Genomic DNA, 17,290 nt, shown 5'->3' with positions numbered 1-17,290 from the left:
TTACCCCATAGTCTTTATAATTATTACCCTAGACTAGTCCAATGTTACCACCACTCACATTTTAAATATCACTGTCTATATCTTATTCTGGTCAGCATTGAGATTGCTACTGAATTGCAGGGATTGTAGTTCTGAAATGTCATCCTTCAGGATTGCTTTGTGGGGCCACTTGTGGTATCTGGTTTGGGTCCTCCCAAAGGCTTGTTTACTTGATGTCATTCCAGAAAGGTAGAGTGAAGATTGATGAGAATCAACACAGGTAGGATGGGAAGCCAGCACAATGATGTGTTATCCTTCCCCTGGGTGCTTGACTGTCTCTAAGAAGACTGGTATTTCAATCCTCAGGAACCTTCTAGAAGTCTTCTGGATTATATTTCAGAATCATCTTCCTAAAGACAGAAAGAGTAAGTGGCTATCTGCTAGCTTCCAGTTTGCATGTTAATGGGTACTGAATGGGCTCCCTGATGGAGCTTTATTTAAGACCCCATTATGAACCTCTCACTTCCTGTCCCCAGGGCCCTGGGTTGCACATTTGCAAAACCAGCTAAAGCTGGAGTAACTTTTTTCTTTTCAATTTTTAAAAAAAGTTTAAATTTTTGTCTTGTTTTAATTGTTGAAAAAAAACATCTTCATATAATATATTTTGATCCTGTTTATCCACTCCAACTTCTTCAATTCTCTCAACCTCCCTACCCACCCAACTCTATTTTCTCTCTTTTTTTTCTTCTCTTTCAACAAATAAAGAAGAAACTAAAACAAAAAACAGGAAACACATCCCCCGACAAAGACAAAAATCAAAACAAACAACCAAAGACTATATAGTGGTTAGAAATAAAATGGCCCCCAAAAGGAGTGGCACTATTAGGTGGTGTGGCTTTGTTGGAGTAGGTATGGCCTTGTTGGAGGAAGTGTGTCACTGTGGGGGTGGGCTTTGAGGTTTACTATACTTAAGTTATGCCCAGTGTCTCAGTTCACTTCCTGTTGCCTGTGGATCAAGATATAGAACTCTCAGCTCATTCTCCAGCATCATGTCTGCCTGCATACCACCATGTAGGCACCATGATAATAATGAACTAAACCTCTGAAACTGTAAGCCACCATAATTAAATGTTTTCCTTTATAAGAGTTGCTGTGGTCATGGTGTCTCTTCACAGCAATAGAAACCCTAAGACCAATAAGACAAAAAAAGCCAAAATAAAACAAAATGGAACAAAAAGTCCACAAAAAATACTATCAAGTTCATTCTATGTTAGCTAACTACTCCTGAGCATGGGGCATGCCCTGAAGTGTGGTCAATAGACCAAGTGAGACTCCATTGGAGAACACTGTTTTTTCCTTTGCCAGAGGGTGTCAGTTGAAGATTGCTTCTTGGTGAAGAATGGGACCCTGTGACGCCCAATGTGGGGCTCAAACCCACGACCCTGAGATTAAGAGTCTCATGCTCTACCAGTGGTGCCCAACAGGTTGGCAAGAGTTTCCACCTAAAACCTGACAAAAAAGATTCTAAAATGGAACTGAAAACAGCTTCCTAGTTGTCTCTCTCAAGTTAGTGGCAGCCTGTGGGTTTGAGCTACTATGGGAGGTTCCTGGCGTGTGCATTTGACCGACAGTATGGTGGGAATGAGGTGTCTACAAGTGGCACATTACACTGTTGTGTGGTGGATTTAGCCTTTGCTAGTATAAAAAAAGAAAAAAGAGGTTTCTGGGCTATGCACTGCTTTGATAGAACTGCTTCTGACAGTTGAGTTGATGGTACACCCGGCTCCAGACCCAGAGCTGGTGGTAAACTGTACCACTGCCGTGTTGGGAAGCTGAGGTGGGTGGAGCCAGCAGACACAGCGCCGTTTCAGTCTTAGAATGCTGCAGTTTAAAGCAATGGGTTCACAATAAGACAGATTCAGTTGAAATAGTTTACAATGTGTGTAAAAATGTACGTAGGCTTGAAAAAAATATATACAGTTATATAAACAAATAGTTTTAAAAATAAAGTCTTTAAAGAGACAGTAAAGGTAATATAAAAAATAAGCCACGTAAAGATGGATATCACACAGAGAATCTGGATTGTGTTGTTTTTGGGATTCTTAACTGCAACAAAAAAATTGATCATAAAAGCTGTTGAGTTAAACCAATATGTATATTTTAAAGGTACCTTGACTTCAAAATTTAGATGTAATGATATGTTGCTTTGGAAAGGAGGCTCTGCTTTTGTTTCCACAGAAAGCAAGAGGCTATGGATTTGTTACAGATTAAGATACATCAGGTTTGACCAGCCAAGACCCCCTGAAAGGTTTCCGATGACACCATGGCCCAGATGATCCAACATCCAGAACAGTTTCAAGGCAACTGGCTCAGACGATACAGCCTCATGGACTACCCCATAAGCCTAAAATTTTCTTTGTGTCCCCATAAGATACAGCGCCCCCATCCAGCAGGAAGCAGTAAGAGAAGCTACACCCAAATTCCCAAATTTACCAAGCTGGCTTTGGAGTTGGAATTGGCTCACTCCTTCTCTAAACCCAGGCATACTGCTAAAAGAAAAGACTAAGAGATTCTTATGTCCCAAATCAGAAGAGCTCTCTGGTGTGGGACAGAGAAAAACCAATATTTTTATTTAAAACAAGTTGATTATTAATGCAATCTCTTTCTAAAGAAGAAAGGAGGATAGTATAGATAATGATAGGATGAAAGGGTAGATTAATGAGCCTATTTTTAAAGAGTAACAACTTGTTTAGAAATGTTTTACATTGCTATGAATTTTAGTTTATTGATTTAACAAAATTTAATTTTGTTATACTGTATATATGTTTCTACTCTCGTTTGAGGTATTATGTTTATGTAACTCATTTAAATTGTAATGGAACAATTAGTCTTCTATGATAGTCAAACTTATAGTCATGTTAAGTTTTCTAGGTATACAAAGATATAATTCAATTAGGTAGGTAATCTTCAAATACTTCAAAGACCTACAGAATATGGCATTAAAAATATTTTTAAAAATTTAGACTTTCTGGACAGTGAGACATGTCTGCTACTGGCAGCACCGATTTACTTCAGAGAGGAGGATGGGCATCAAAGACACTCTATATGGAGTTTATCTTCTTCTTGGCAAAAATAGCCATTTGGGCAAGAAACCATTCTTGCCTGGACTGCTTGATCGACTGGACATGCAGGAACCATAGGAAGGTAACCATTGAACTTTGCTTGGCAAAATGGTCCTTCAGGTTCCTGCTTTGCAGAGAAAACTGCCAGACATCCTACAGGACACAGAGAAAAGTGACTGAGAAACTCTAGGCCTGTGGGATGAAGACAGATACCTCAACTTTACAAGAGAACCTTGGATAACTGTCCAGGCTGCCAGCTGTCTCTGTCTACCTTGCAAGACTCCTGAAAGTTGCTTGCATCCTTCTCCCATTTCTCAGGTAATAGTATATCCTTCTGGGGTCTTTGATGTAGTTGAAGACTAGTTATAATTTTCCTTAGTTATGATAAAAGATAAGTTAGATATAAAACCTTAGCCTCACAAGTATAAGATAGATAGGATATCTTCTTTAATTTTGCCAAATACAAATAGACTAGTTATTATAGACTAGACAGTGCAACTGTAATTCTTGCTTGATAATTGTTTTGTTATATGTAATTTTACTATGTGAAAGTTAAAACCTTCCTTTTTGAAAAAAAGGAAAAGGGAAGTGCTGTGGGATGTTCTGTATGCTAAATGTGTTGCTCTGATTGGTTAATAAATAAAACACTAATTAGCCAGTAGCCAGGCAGGAAGTATAGGCGGGACAAGGAGAGAGGAGAATTCTGGGAAGTGGAAGGCTGAGGCAGAGAGACGCTGCCAGCCGCTGTGATGAGAAGCAACATGTTAAGATACCGGTAAGCCATGAACCATGTGGCAACTCATAGATTAATAGAAATGGGTTAATTTAAGATATTAGAACAGTTAGCAAGAAGCCTGCCACAGCCATACAGTTTGTAACCAATATAAGTTTCTGTGTTTACTTGGTTGGGTCTGAGCGGCTGTGGGACTGGCAGGTAAGAGAGATTTGTCCTGACCGTGGGACAGGCAGGAAAACTCTAGCTACAGCCCTGTATCCACTTCCCCTTTCAGTCCTGGGACCCTGCTTGGCTTGAGCCTGTGCAGTTCTCATGCACGTTGTCTCGGTCTCTGTGAGTTCACGTGTGCATCAGTCCTGTTGCACCTGGAAGACACTGTCTCCTTGGAGTCGTCCATCTCCTCTGCCTCCTGCAATCTTTCACCTCCTCTTCCACGTAGATCTCTGAACCATAGGGGTTCAGAGGGGTTTGAGGAACACATCCCATTTAGGACTGATTCTCCAAAGTCTCTCACTTTCTGAACATTGTCCAGTTGTGGGTTTTTGTTAATTCAAGCTTGGCTTTCACAGCAGTGGCTAGAACAGATTCAAGGCTTATAAGATCTGAAATGGTGTCTGACATACTTGGCCTGGTACAAAATAAGAACACAATTTAAAAGCTAGTTACAAGTTTGTTATCCCCAGTTAGTTTCATTCGATAAATAATGAATGAATGAAAGGAAAGAACAAGAGTTGGCCTTTCAGAAGTGGGTCTCATGCATATTTATATGGTTTAGCTCACATGCTAATGGGATGGGAGTGTGGGGCCTCTGGATGGTCTCTCGCCACATTCTTCAAAGGTTTGAGCTAGACTGACAGGACTCTTAACTGTCTTTTGTAAGAAGAGATTTTGGTCTATAGCCTTTGAAGGCTTCCCAGTAATGGGGACATCAAAGTACATTCCAGTGTACTTCTCTGGAGACTGCCCTTTTGCTTTGGTGGCTATGGCCATGTGCTCTGGGGCCTCCACTGCCCAGGTGGAGTACAGACTCTCCTTATGAAAATGTGTACAGGACATTTGCTTCCAGGAGGATGGAATAGACATGCCTTCCCCTGTTTCCTGATAATTATAATTGAACACACTGAATTATAAAGATGAAATAAACATGTGACTATGAGAAGTAGGGAGAAGGCAGACTGGGGAGGGGCTCTGGGATTGGAGGAGTGATGTAGTCTCGAGTTCCCTGGGAAATGCCACCTAGATTCCCATGTGTAGTGCAGTATGCTTCTGGAATGAAGGGGATAGTTCACTCTTCTCATGTAAAGGACAAGGATGATCCCTCATCAAGGACATGCTTACAGGGATGGACAAAGGAAGTTCTTCAGGCAGTTTTTTAAAAAAAATTATTGTTATTTTATATGTGACTGTGTATGTGTGCATTTGTGTGTGCACATATGTGAGTGTGTGTGTCTATGCTAGCACATGTTGAGGTCAGATGAGGACATTGGGCGTGTTACTCTGTCTCTCTCCACCTTGAAGCAGGTTTTCTCACTAACACTGAAGCTCAAAATTTGACTTGGTGTGCTGGTCAGTATATGCTGGGATTTCACCTGTCTCAGACCCCAATACTACAGTTACAGGGACATGTGGCCATGCCTGGCTTCCATGTAGGTACCTGGGATTCAAACTCCTCATGCTTTGTCTCAAGCCTGCTCACCCACTGCAACATTGTGTTGTGGTTTTGTGACATGTTACTGCTGGGGAATACAGGATATAGACAATTTCTGGGAGCTCAGTCTCTCTCTATCCTCTCTCTCAGACAATGTCTCTTGTATCCCAGGTTGGTCTCACTTCAAGCTCCTCAAGTTCTCAGATTATAGGTGGATACCACTATGTCTGGTGTCATGTAGTGCTGGAGATAGAACCTAGGGCTTCATGCATGCTAGGCAAGTACTCCACCAACTGAGTAACATCCTCAACCTCCACTGACATTAGAGTGGCATTTTATTTATCTCGGAATAATGTGAGTACCAAAAGATCTCAAACAAATTAGTCAAGGCTTATTTCTTGGCCTCAGGTTTGCTATCTGTGAAGTGGGGGCAGCACAAGGATCACCCAAAGCAAATAAGTGTCCAAGTAAGGGAAGAAAAAAAGACAAGATCATCACAGAGTGACATGTGACAAGTGGTGAGCTAGTTAGTTTTTATTGTCAACTTGAAGCAGCCTAGAGTCAACTAGGAAGAGGCACCTCTGTGGTTGATATATTGTGCACCCCAATAAACTTATCTCGGGGTCATAGAACAGAACAGCCATTATATTAAGCATAGAGGTTAGGCAGTGGTAGCACATGCCTTTAATCCTAGCATTCCAGAGGCAGAGATCCATCTGGGTCTCTGTGAGTTCAAGGCCACACTGAGAACAGCCAGGCATGGTGACACACACCTTTAATCCCAGGACTTGAGATCTCATGTCTTGCTTGGGAAAGACACATACTTTAATCCCAGGAAATGGTGTCAGGAAGCAGAAAGTTATAAAAGGCGCGAGGACTAGCAACTAGAGCTTTTTAGGCTTTTTAAGCTTTTAGGCTTTTGAGCAGCAGTTCAGCTGAGATCTATTTGGGTGAGGACTCAGAAGCTTTCAGTCTGAGGAAACAAGATCAGCTGAGGAGTTGGTGAGGTGAGGTTGGTTGTGGTTTGTTCTGTCTCTCTGGTCTTTCAGAATTTACCCCAATACCTGGCTCCATATATTTCATTTATAAGACTATTTAGCAATTTGTCTATACAACTCAACTGAAGAAGTGCCTTGACCAGGTTGGCCTGTGCCACTGCGGCCACCACCATCCCTACGCAGGTAGGCCTGTGCTATAATAAGAAAAGTGGCTGAGCATGAGTGAGCTGGAAAGCACGATTCCTGCCCAGACTTCTCTCAGTCATGGACTGCTAGCTGGAATTGCAAGCTCAGACAGCCTGTGCTCCCCTGAAAGTTGACTTCAGTTGTGTTTATCACAGTAACAGAAAGGTAATTGTTTTCTGTATCTTACTCTTGCTACTATCACTAAGAAGGGCTCATCCACTTCTTGTGAGAGGCAGTTTCAACCCACAACATAGTTTTCTCACTTGACCCCATAGTCCTGGGATACTTTTAGAAGGGCTGTTTACAGAACAGAAGCTGAGCGTAGCTGGTTATTCAAAGCTACATTATTAACAACAGGCACGTATGAGATTTGAACTCAAATCTTCGCTCCTCCAGCTCCTGAAGAGTTTTGATACCTTTGATGCCTTCAGATACTGTATTTTCCTCCAATAGGGATTTATTTTTGTTTCTCTTCATGAACATCGACTGCTGAGGTCCATAGAGTAGCCTTTGGCTGGGAATGGTCATGCCTCATGCTCCAGTTCTCCAGCACTAGTCAGCCAGAACCTAAAGATAACAGTGGTGGCTTGAAAGAGAATGAGATAGGCAGGCAGGGGCGGGGTGGATGGGTGGATGGTGGTGGAGGTGGTGCTAAGTGGAGTGTGAGCCTATGACCAAGCCAGGAGACCTAAGGAGAGAAGCTGGCCTAGGCTGGGGAAAGCCCCAGATTTCGCCAAAGCATGACGCTGACAGAGCATTGAGATGGGTGTTCTGTCAATTTCCTGACCCTCCGTCCCTGGGGTGTGCCCTGGCCTCTGCACTGAGACTTCACTGAGGAAACAGGGTTGGTGTGGACGTCTCTGGAGACAAGAGAATCCTACTATAAGAACAGTGTGCTGCTGCTGGTACACAGTAGGGCCTTAATAAATCTCACGCTCTCCGCACTGGTAGCTCATTTAGGAGCCTGGAAAGCCTAGGGCAGGGGAACTTCACTGATTTGGAGGGTTACTTTCTGCCCTTGAAGAAAGCCCCTTTGTCCACAGGCTGCGTTAAGGGTTTTGCCACCAGGAGAGCAATCCCAGTTACTTTCCGGTGACAGCGGCTGAGCAGATCTCTCAGAGAACCCAGCTGTGTGGCCCGGGAAGGAAGATTTCATCCCAACAGCAGCAGTGATAAAGTTGGCAGGCGCCTGACACACTTAATGTGAATAGCAGGCCACTTTATCAGTGGAACACTCAGCAGGGCTTCACTAATTAAAACCGCCCCAAAGTAAGCAGTTATTGATTTGCAAGGAAAGATTAAAAGAGCTCCACGTAGAGGCACTTCTGTCCAGCCTTGCTGAACCATGAGTCAGCCTGTAGTCCTTGGTTTTACAATGGCGCTATAATGGCGATGGTGGTAGTGGGGTGTCTTGGGGGGCCCTAGAATTCTTGTCCTCCTGGATCAGAGGCTAGAGGGAAGAAGGTGACATGAAACCAACTGTACTGACTGAGGACTTGTTCAAGTTAACACAGAGGAGGCGTGTAAAGGGACAGTTATGGGTCATCATGGGAAGGCAGGGAGGTGCTCATTCCGATTGGACCCTGGACCAGCATTTGTCATGTGTTGGCCTTTGCCTGTACATTGTGGAAGACCATGACCGAGGGCACACAGGTTCAAACAACACCGGTAACTCGCATAGATAGAGCTGGGCAGTGAGAATGGGGCTTAGGCTTGCATGCAAGTGTCTGAGAGTCTTCTGGAGTGCTGGCCTGGGCATTCTTAGCCCTCTGTCCTTCCCTGCATTCATGGAGGAATGGGACTATGTCCCAGAGAGTATAGCTTCTGAAAGAGAAGTGGGCCTGTAGACACGTGCTTTTCTTCTTCTACCTTTCCACTGGGGCTCAGGGCCTAGCAAGGTCCTGAGGGTGAGGATGGGACCATTCCTAACCTGTGCAGCAGAGGGCCTGCTAAGAGTGTGTGTGTGTGTGTGTGTGTGTGTGTGTGTGTGTGTGTGTGTGTGTGTGTAGATAGAGCCTGTCTTTCCTAGGGCTGCCCAGGATTCTACTAGGCCATGACTGGCTGCTTTGATTTCTACGAGCGTTTATTGGGATGGAGTGGGTGGTGCTCAGGATCTATAGTCTAGCCTCGGCTGGGTGATGTGCCTGGCTGTGCACAGCTGCCCCTCTGTGTCTCATTCATAGCCTGTGGAACAAAGATGATCATAGGACACAAATGAATGCTGTGTCAAGCCAAGGTTTGGGTAGGTGGTGGTGGGATGACAGGTGGCTGGGATGGTGCAGGGGGGCACTGTGAGGGTTTGGAGGCTGCTGTACTCAAGGCTCCTTGGTGTGACATCTTGCTTGTGAGCTTACAAGGTCTGGGCAGCTTGTCTCCTCCATGCTGTAACAATGCCACCTTATACAGAGAAACTTCCTCCAGAGCCTCATTCCAGGCAGATGTTTTTATCTGGCAGCCATAAAGTGGGACCAGGGAAGAATTTACAATCTTGACTATAAAGTAATATCAGCAAAGGCTATATTATTGGGTTCAGGCAGAGGTGAGCCAGAAGTTCAGAAGTTCAAGACCTCCAGGCATTTCCTAAGTGGCTGACAACCCTCTCGGTGCTGCGATGTGCAGGTACCCAGCTCTGTAGGCTCTCTAAGACTGCAAATGGCAGCCATTGATATATTCACTGGGGCCTTATGAACCTCTGTGGGCTCAATTGGCACCCCTAAACAGGGCCCTGGGTTAGAATGCACCTGATAAAAGGCCTTACCTCAATGCCATGAGGACAGGAAGGTGTCTGGCCTTGTCTGTTTTGGGTACATGAAGAGAAAAGTAGGACATGATTAAAGAATCATCTGAGGGTTAATGAGATGGCTCTGTGGGTTAAAGTACTTGACTTGCAAACTTGACAATCTGTGTTTGATCATTGGATACCACTGTGAATGGGGAGAATTAGTTACTGAAGGTTGTCCTCTGACCACCATGTGCATACCACCCTGTCACACGCATGCACCTGCTCTCACACACACTTCATGCACGCACAATGATTAAAAAAAGAAGACTCACCTGAGCTCTCTGTCCTGTAGATCCCATTGGCCTAGGTTTTGGTCCTAATCCTCACTGGCTGTCTGACCTTGGGCGAGTCCCTCTTGACTCTCTAAGTTCTTATCCTCACCCATGGAGCAGATAACACTTCTGGAATTGAACTCTTTGTCTGGCATGGAAAAATAAAGTAGCTTAGTGGCTTCCCTTTCTCATCCTCATCCTCTCTTACAGGGTCTCCATGAGTGAATCTGAAGGAGCCTTGGAATTAGCCTAGCACGTGATGGGTAGAGACAGGAGTTTTGGCCTCCTGAGGCCAAAGAACTTAGTCTGTATAGTTCCAAGCTCTGTGACTACAGACATGTTGCTTAATGTCTTTGAACTCCATCTATCTCTACAGCAGGATTAGGTACTTGCACTAATTTTGAAATACTGTGAATAAATACCCAATATTACTCAAGGCGAGAGGATTTATCTTGACTCACAATATCAGTCAGTGCTGTAGGCAAGGCCTCCAGAGCAGCTTGACTCGTGGCAGTGGGTGTGGATGCAGAGGCTGTTCACATTGCTGTGGACCACAGATCAGAGAGTAACAGATACCTTCAAAGGCCTGCTCCCAGTGACCTACTTCTGCCAGCATAGCTGCACCTTCTAAAGCTTCCATAACCTTCCAAAGCAACATCAGTAGCTGGGGATGAGGGGTTCAAAATCACACTTGCGGAAGACATTTCAGATTCAAAACATCACACTACCAGTGCTCAGGGGATCAGATGTGGGCCACCACGTGGGAAGCAGTGAAGAGACCCTGTTTCAAACAAGATGGAAGGTGAGCACTTAGACCCAAGGTTGTCCTTTGACCTCCACAGATGTGCTGTGGGCATACTCACATTCGCAATTACATAGATGAAGAAGCACACGAAATAAACAAGCCTTGAGGATGGAATTCATTTTTAAAATAAGGAAAAGGTACTGAATAATACCCTTGTTTTGGATTAAAGATGACTTATTTTTTCAATGGTTGTAATTCAGTTCTAAGAAACATCAGTACAAGAACGATGCTTTGCAGATTACCAGCCTGTCCCCTCTCCACTTTCCCACTTCACAGAGAGTGGTAGTGTTGTCGGAGCAGGAAGAAAGAGTGTGAAGCTCTGCTACGAGTGGCTGAGCTGGGATGTTCAACCTTTTGACATTCTGATGTGATGTTAATGTGTGAATGTGTGGGCCTGTGTTCACAGCTACTGGGGGAGATACTCAACCTGTGTGCTACATGTCGGACTGTTACAACAGCAACAACAGAACCCCAAATCAGCTCCTCATTTAGGCCCATGATGCACTTGGCAGTTCCATACTGAGGATCAGCAACTAAAGACACATATTTTGTATAGGGAACTCTAAAGTTCAGGGGACAGTGAGCAGAGATCACAACAGACACTTTCCTAGAACACATCCATCTAAGCACAGTAGCTATGGCAATAATTGGCACTTACCAGGTATCAGAAATGCAGGTGGCTTTGTCTGTAGCTTCCCACCAGCACTCTGAGAACACGATTCCCTCCTGCAGCAAGGGTGGATTCCATTGCTTTTTACGAAGTGCTCACTAATCCAGACAGCATCTTTGAAAGTAGCCCTGGCTTGAAGTTGTTAGGTGGGGAAACTGAGGCTGAGCCAAGCTTTGTATGACATTGACAAAGATGGTGATAGCTTATTCAGCTCAATCAGGGAGCTGTAGCTAGAGTTTTTCTGGTTCTGCCTGGCGCACGGTCAGGACAAATCTCTTTCACCCGCCAGTCCCACAGCCACTCAGACCCAACGGAGTAAACACACAGAGACTTACATTGCTTACAAACTGTATGGCCGCAGCAGGCTTCTTGTTATCTAGTTCTTATATCTTAAATTATCCCATATCTATTAGTCTATAAGTTGCCATGTGGCTCGTGGCTTACCGGTACCTTACATCTCGCTTTTCATGGCAGCGGCTGGCAGTGGCTCTCTAACTCAGCCTTCCTGTTCCCAGAATTCTCTTCTCTGCTTGTCCCTCCTATACTTCCTGCCTGGCTACTGGCCAATCAGTATTTTATTTATTAACCAATCAGAGCAACACATTTAACATACAGAACATCCCACAGCAGGAAGCCGTTAAAGTAATAACAAATGGGTACTCTTTGAACATGTTGTTGTATATCCCCATGTCAGAGCCTTTGCCCTGTTGAGGTGTCATCCTGAGACATTGCCCTCAGTCTCCCCAGGGCTGGCTCCCTCAGGCCTCCACCTGGGGCCTTGACTCTGTAGAGGCTCTTCCTGGTCCTCCTGACCTCCTTGGACCATCCCTACCATAGCTGTTGTGTCTGAATGTGAAGTGTCTCCCACAGGCTCCCATATTTGAACACTTGGTCCCCAACTGGTGATGCTGTTTGGGAAGGTTGTGGAACCTTTAGGAGGTGGAGCCCCAGGAGAGGAAGTGAGTCATCAGGCTCTTTGCTTCCTGGGTTGTCTGCTGAACCTCTTCCTACATATCAATTCTCCCCCTTTGATATCCTCAGAAAAGTCTCTTCCTGTCACCTTTGAAAGTTAAGTCCTTCAGTTGGTGACCCATGTTTTGACTTGTTACAGATTCTTTTTATCCTTTATTGCCTATTTCTCCAGGTCCCCTCAAGTGGGGTCTTCCCCATTGTTTTTCAAAGGTGACCCCCAGCTAGCTGACTGATCTCTGCTAGGGAAAGTCCCCACCCTAAGATCATGGAGGGCTTTGGAACAGGATCCCATTCAGTCTAGCCTTAGCTCAAGGGGACAGCGTGATGATCAGATACGCACTTCTCCAGCTTTGCTGTGTGTTCATGGACTCCTGGTGGGAGAAGAGGTTCAGTGGTCACAGTCAGAGGCACCTGGGTGTCATTGAGTTAAGATCTCCTGAGGAGCCTGCTTTCTGTCCTGTGGACCTTCATAGTACCTGGGACACATGACAGGTCCCTTTTTCTAGGAGGGAGGCCCTGGTCATAACCTGTATTCACTTGGGTACCCTTCCCAAAATACCTACAGACACACGTAAGTAGCCTGCATCTGATGGAGTGACCAGGTGCTTAAGGAGGATGGAACTTGAAAGTATGGTATAAAGTGGGATAACTCAGGTTCAGAAAGGCAAATATCACATATTCTGTCTCATATGCAGATCCTAGTTTCTAAGTTTCATATATGTGCATTTATGTGGCAGTGTGTGTAGAGGATGGGAAACTAGAAAGAGACCTGTGAGGCTGGGGAGTGGGGGTTCCAACGGAGGGGGGTGATAATAGAGCTCACGTGGTATGAATGTGGAAGTGAGGAATACTGGAATCAGAAAGGTACAAATGCAGATGGGGACAAGGAGACTAGGAGAGTTGAGAGTGGAGGAATCAACCAAAACTAAGCATGAAAATGCCACAAGAGAACCAGTTACTGTGCATGCTAATTAAACATAAATAAATCTCCTTCTCAGGTCTGGTCACCATCTTTTCCCACCTGTCTACTCCTACCTGAGGCCATTATGTTCCACTTCAAACAACATCTTGGTGTTCTTGGGGATAAGGATCCCTGTGTAATTGTTTGGAGCTGTAAATGACTTAAATTGGTTAGGATTCTAATTGCCATGAAATGACTTTATTACCTTCTGGTGATAAGAGGGTTGTAACCTTCCTCCCCACCCAGGGGTCACCCAGCGGTCAGGGCCCTCCTGGTGAGTCCTTAGAACAGCCTCATCTGGCAGAGGTAACTACAGTGGTACCTGTGTGGTGTTCCAACTTCCCTCTACCATTCCATTAGCTTCTTGGAGTCATGGTAAGCCCCTGCCAGTCTGTCTCCAAGTTCCGATCTCTCTTATAGAGTACTGGGGTCTAGTTCGATTTGTTTCTTCTAACTGTGTCGAAAATCTTAACAGTGGGAGTCAGAGAGACAATTGGATGTGGAATAGAAAGATGTCTAATCACAGAGCAGAATTTAGTCATTCACTTCACACGGCACTAGAAAGGAGAACAGATATAGTAAACATGGGAGGCTACACATATACAGTAGATACACAGCCTACCACATATGGATTTATATGGTTACAGATTTTGTACACAATTTACATGTTTGCATTATTTATAAGCCATATATATACACACACATTAACTGTATCATTATAATTCTGTATGTATAGTGGTTCCAAACTTTGGTATCAGGCAGAAATGAATTCTAAATATAGACATCTGCTATGTGATATCGTGCAAGTCACATTGCCTCTCTGATGTAGTGAGCCTGTGTCATTGGACAGGCACAGGGTAGGACTTCAGAATCAGGGCCATATCATCACAAAGAAGGTTCACAGTGCTGTGGGAGTGAGAAAGAAGAGCCATCATAAAAGATAAGGAAAGACTTATCTATGATTTCTATCTATAAAGATAACTTTTTCCAAGCTACAAAGTCACATGCATGTAACAGATATTAGACATTCTTTGATTGGATTATGTAAAAGATTTTCTAATTTCAGAGGAGACTTATTTAGGAAGGCAGTGGGGATACCCTTTGAATGGGGACATGACACAGAAGTGGAAAGATGTACCCACAAAGTGGGGTCGTCATTCCTGGCTGAGGGATGAGCAGGGCAAAGGGCAGAGATAGGAATGTTCCCAGTGTAGTCCAGGGGCCTCAGTGATGATGCGTTCCCAATGCAGGGCTCTGAGGGGCATATCTGGGAGAGGGACTGGAGAGGTGGGGAGCACAAAAAGCCTTTGGGAAGCTTCTCTCTTAGTTCTTGGGGTTGGACTTATGTCTGTTATGTTTTCTTTTTTCATATTGGCTCTGGCGTTGTCCTGGGAGCCACACAGAACATGGCTTTTCTTAGTCTGTAACAGTGTTTCTCAATCTGTGGGTCATGACCCCTTGCTTCTCAAATGACCCTTTTACAGGGGTCATATATCAGATATCCTGCGTATCAGATGTTTACATTACAATTCATAATAGCAAAATTACAGTTTGAGGTCACAACATAAGGAGCTGTATTAAAGGGTCACAGCATTAGGAAGGTTGAGAACCACTGGTCTAGATGGGCATGCAGACATTGGAGCTTGGGCTGTTGTCTTCCCAGCATCCCTGGCTTTTTTGTGTGACCCCCCCCCCAAGGAGTCTGGTTTTGAGAACTGTCTTTTCCACACCAGCTTTGCCCTTCTTCCCTCCCTCCCTTCCTTCCTTCACCTAAGTGATTCCTGGGGCAATAGCTGTGTGAACAAGAGACTCTGTGTCAAGTATGTGTGAGGTAAGGACTGACGTGTGAGGTTGTCCTCTAGCCTCCACATGTAAACGGCGACACATGCATACCTGTGTTCATACACAGATACATGCACAAACATACATATGATGCATATACAATGATAAAAAATAAAAAAAGATAAATTAGAGACCCTTGCATTCTCTCACTGATCTTTATGATAAAGTCAGAGCCTGTCAGAATTCAACTCAGCCTGTCTGTCAGGATTCCTGATAAGAACTTACTCTGAGCCTCAGAGAAGCTAGCAAAGGAGGTGTGCCTTTCCCAGGGAAAAAGAAACACACTCATGATTTTGATCACTCTTTTGAGAGTTCTTTGGCATTCCAGAAATGGAGTCAAGAGCTCCTGGGACAGCACATGGGGTCAGAGTAGCTGCTCCAAGCAGCAGAGGGGTTAAAAGGGTGTTCAGGAAAATGACCCTCCCCACACATGTTGAGTTATTGCCATGTGCCAGAGGCTCTGATGTACTTGTCACAGTCTCTCACAGAGGCAATAAACTTGTTATTCAGGGGAGAAGTAGATGGAAGCACATGTCATTTGCTGTCTGAGGTTACATGGTTGATAAGGGTTTGGAAGTGACTCCTTTGTCCCAGGGGTATAGGTAAGAAAATAGAAAGTGCTTGGGGGAGAAGATGTGCCTCAGACTCCTACAAATGCTGAAGCTGAGTTTCTTGTAGAGGAGCAATTCATGTTTCCAAGGCTGACAAGATGGCTCAAAAGGTAAGGGCAAAACCTTATGACCTGAGTTCAACCCCTGGGGGATTTGGTTACTAAACTGGGAGTATCTGAGTTACTGATAAACAACCTAGAAACTACTAGAATACATTTCTTGCTAAGTTGCATCTGTATAGTGGACTTCTGGCCACAAAATGGTCTCCTGTGTCATGGTCTTGAGCCTAAATGTCTCCAAGGGCCCATGTGCTAAAGGCTTGTTTCTAGCCTGAGGTGCTCCTGGGAGGTGACAGAACCTTTAGGAGTTGGGGAAGCTGGATTGGTGAAGGTGTGCTTTTTAAAGGGGATGCTGGTACCCTGGCCCCTTCCTGCTTTCTTTGCTTCCTGGTGGCTATGAAGTGACAGGTCTCTATCACACCCTCCACTGTGAGGTACTGTGCTACCATTGGCCCAAAGCAACATTGTCAGAGGACTTTGATCTTCAACACCTGAAACCTTTCCTCCTTATAAATAGTTTATCTCAGGCATTTTGTCACAGTGACACAATACAACAGGCTGCCCAATTATGAGCCTTTTGAGTTAACTTCCTTTTGTGTTTCTCTGTCCACCCCTGCCTTCTCCTGCCACCCAGAGTTATCGGTAGGTCAGGTTCCAATCTCAAGGGCTCAAGTTGGCACTTCTCAGTGAAAGGAGCTGTGGTCTGTAGTTCTGTCATACTGGGTACCCCAGGGCAGAGCTGGCACTGCTATCCCTAACTTACAGATGGGAAACTGAGGCCCAGATACAAATTAGAGGGTAAAACAGAGCTAAGACCTAGTCTTCCCAACTCTTGGCCCATCTCTGGGGTAGGTCAGGGCTCCTGCACGTTTCAGGTGTTTTTGGATTCAGGACATATTTTTTAGAACTTAGTCTGGAGCTATACACAGAGGTCATCCTCAGTTGCCCAGCTGAGGGGAACAATAATGACAAGCCTCTGAGACTTCCAGGCAGAAAAACAGCTGAGCAGGAGGCCTCCTTGGGAGTAGGAACTGTTGGGGTGGGGATCCAAGCCATCACCTGCCCAGTAAAGCATGAGATGCCGACACCATTCCAGTGTTTGCCCGCCCTTCACACTTGTAAGGTGCAATCCCCTCCTCCCAGTGTCTCTGGGTTGCTGTGTACTACAGGTCAGCAGGGAGCTTCTGCCTCCATCCTAGACACAAGAACCAGACTCAGGCAGGACATGTGGTCTGTCTAGAACAGTGGTTCCCAGCCTTCGTAATGCTGCAACCCTTTAATATAGCTCCTCATGTTGTGGTGACCCCCAACCGTAAAATTACTTTGTTGCTACTTCATAACTATAATTTTGCCACTGTTAGAAGCCATAATTTAAATATTTTTGGAGATAGAAGTTTGCCAAAGTGGTTGTTCCCCACAGGTTGAGAACCACTCTGGAAAGAAACAGACCTGAACACAGGGCCTTTCAGCACAGAGCCAAACAAGCTAGCAGGGCCCTGTGTGTACAAAGAACTTTGCTGTCTTCCCTGCCAGTAATGCCAATGAGGATGGGACATCCCTTCCCAGACCAGCAAATGACAAAGACACTAAATTCTGTTTTAAATTAAAAACGTTTCTTCTATTTTTCTTCCATTCTGAGATTTTTCA

This window comes from Peromyscus eremicus, chromosome 5 (genome assembly GCF_949786415.1).
Source record: "Peromyscus eremicus chromosome 5, PerEre_H2_v1, whole genome shotgun sequence".
NCBI lineage: Eukaryota > Metazoa > Chordata > Mammalia > Rodentia > Cricetidae > Peromyscus > Peromyscus eremicus.
Note: the sequence above shows the minus strand (reverse complement) of the source record.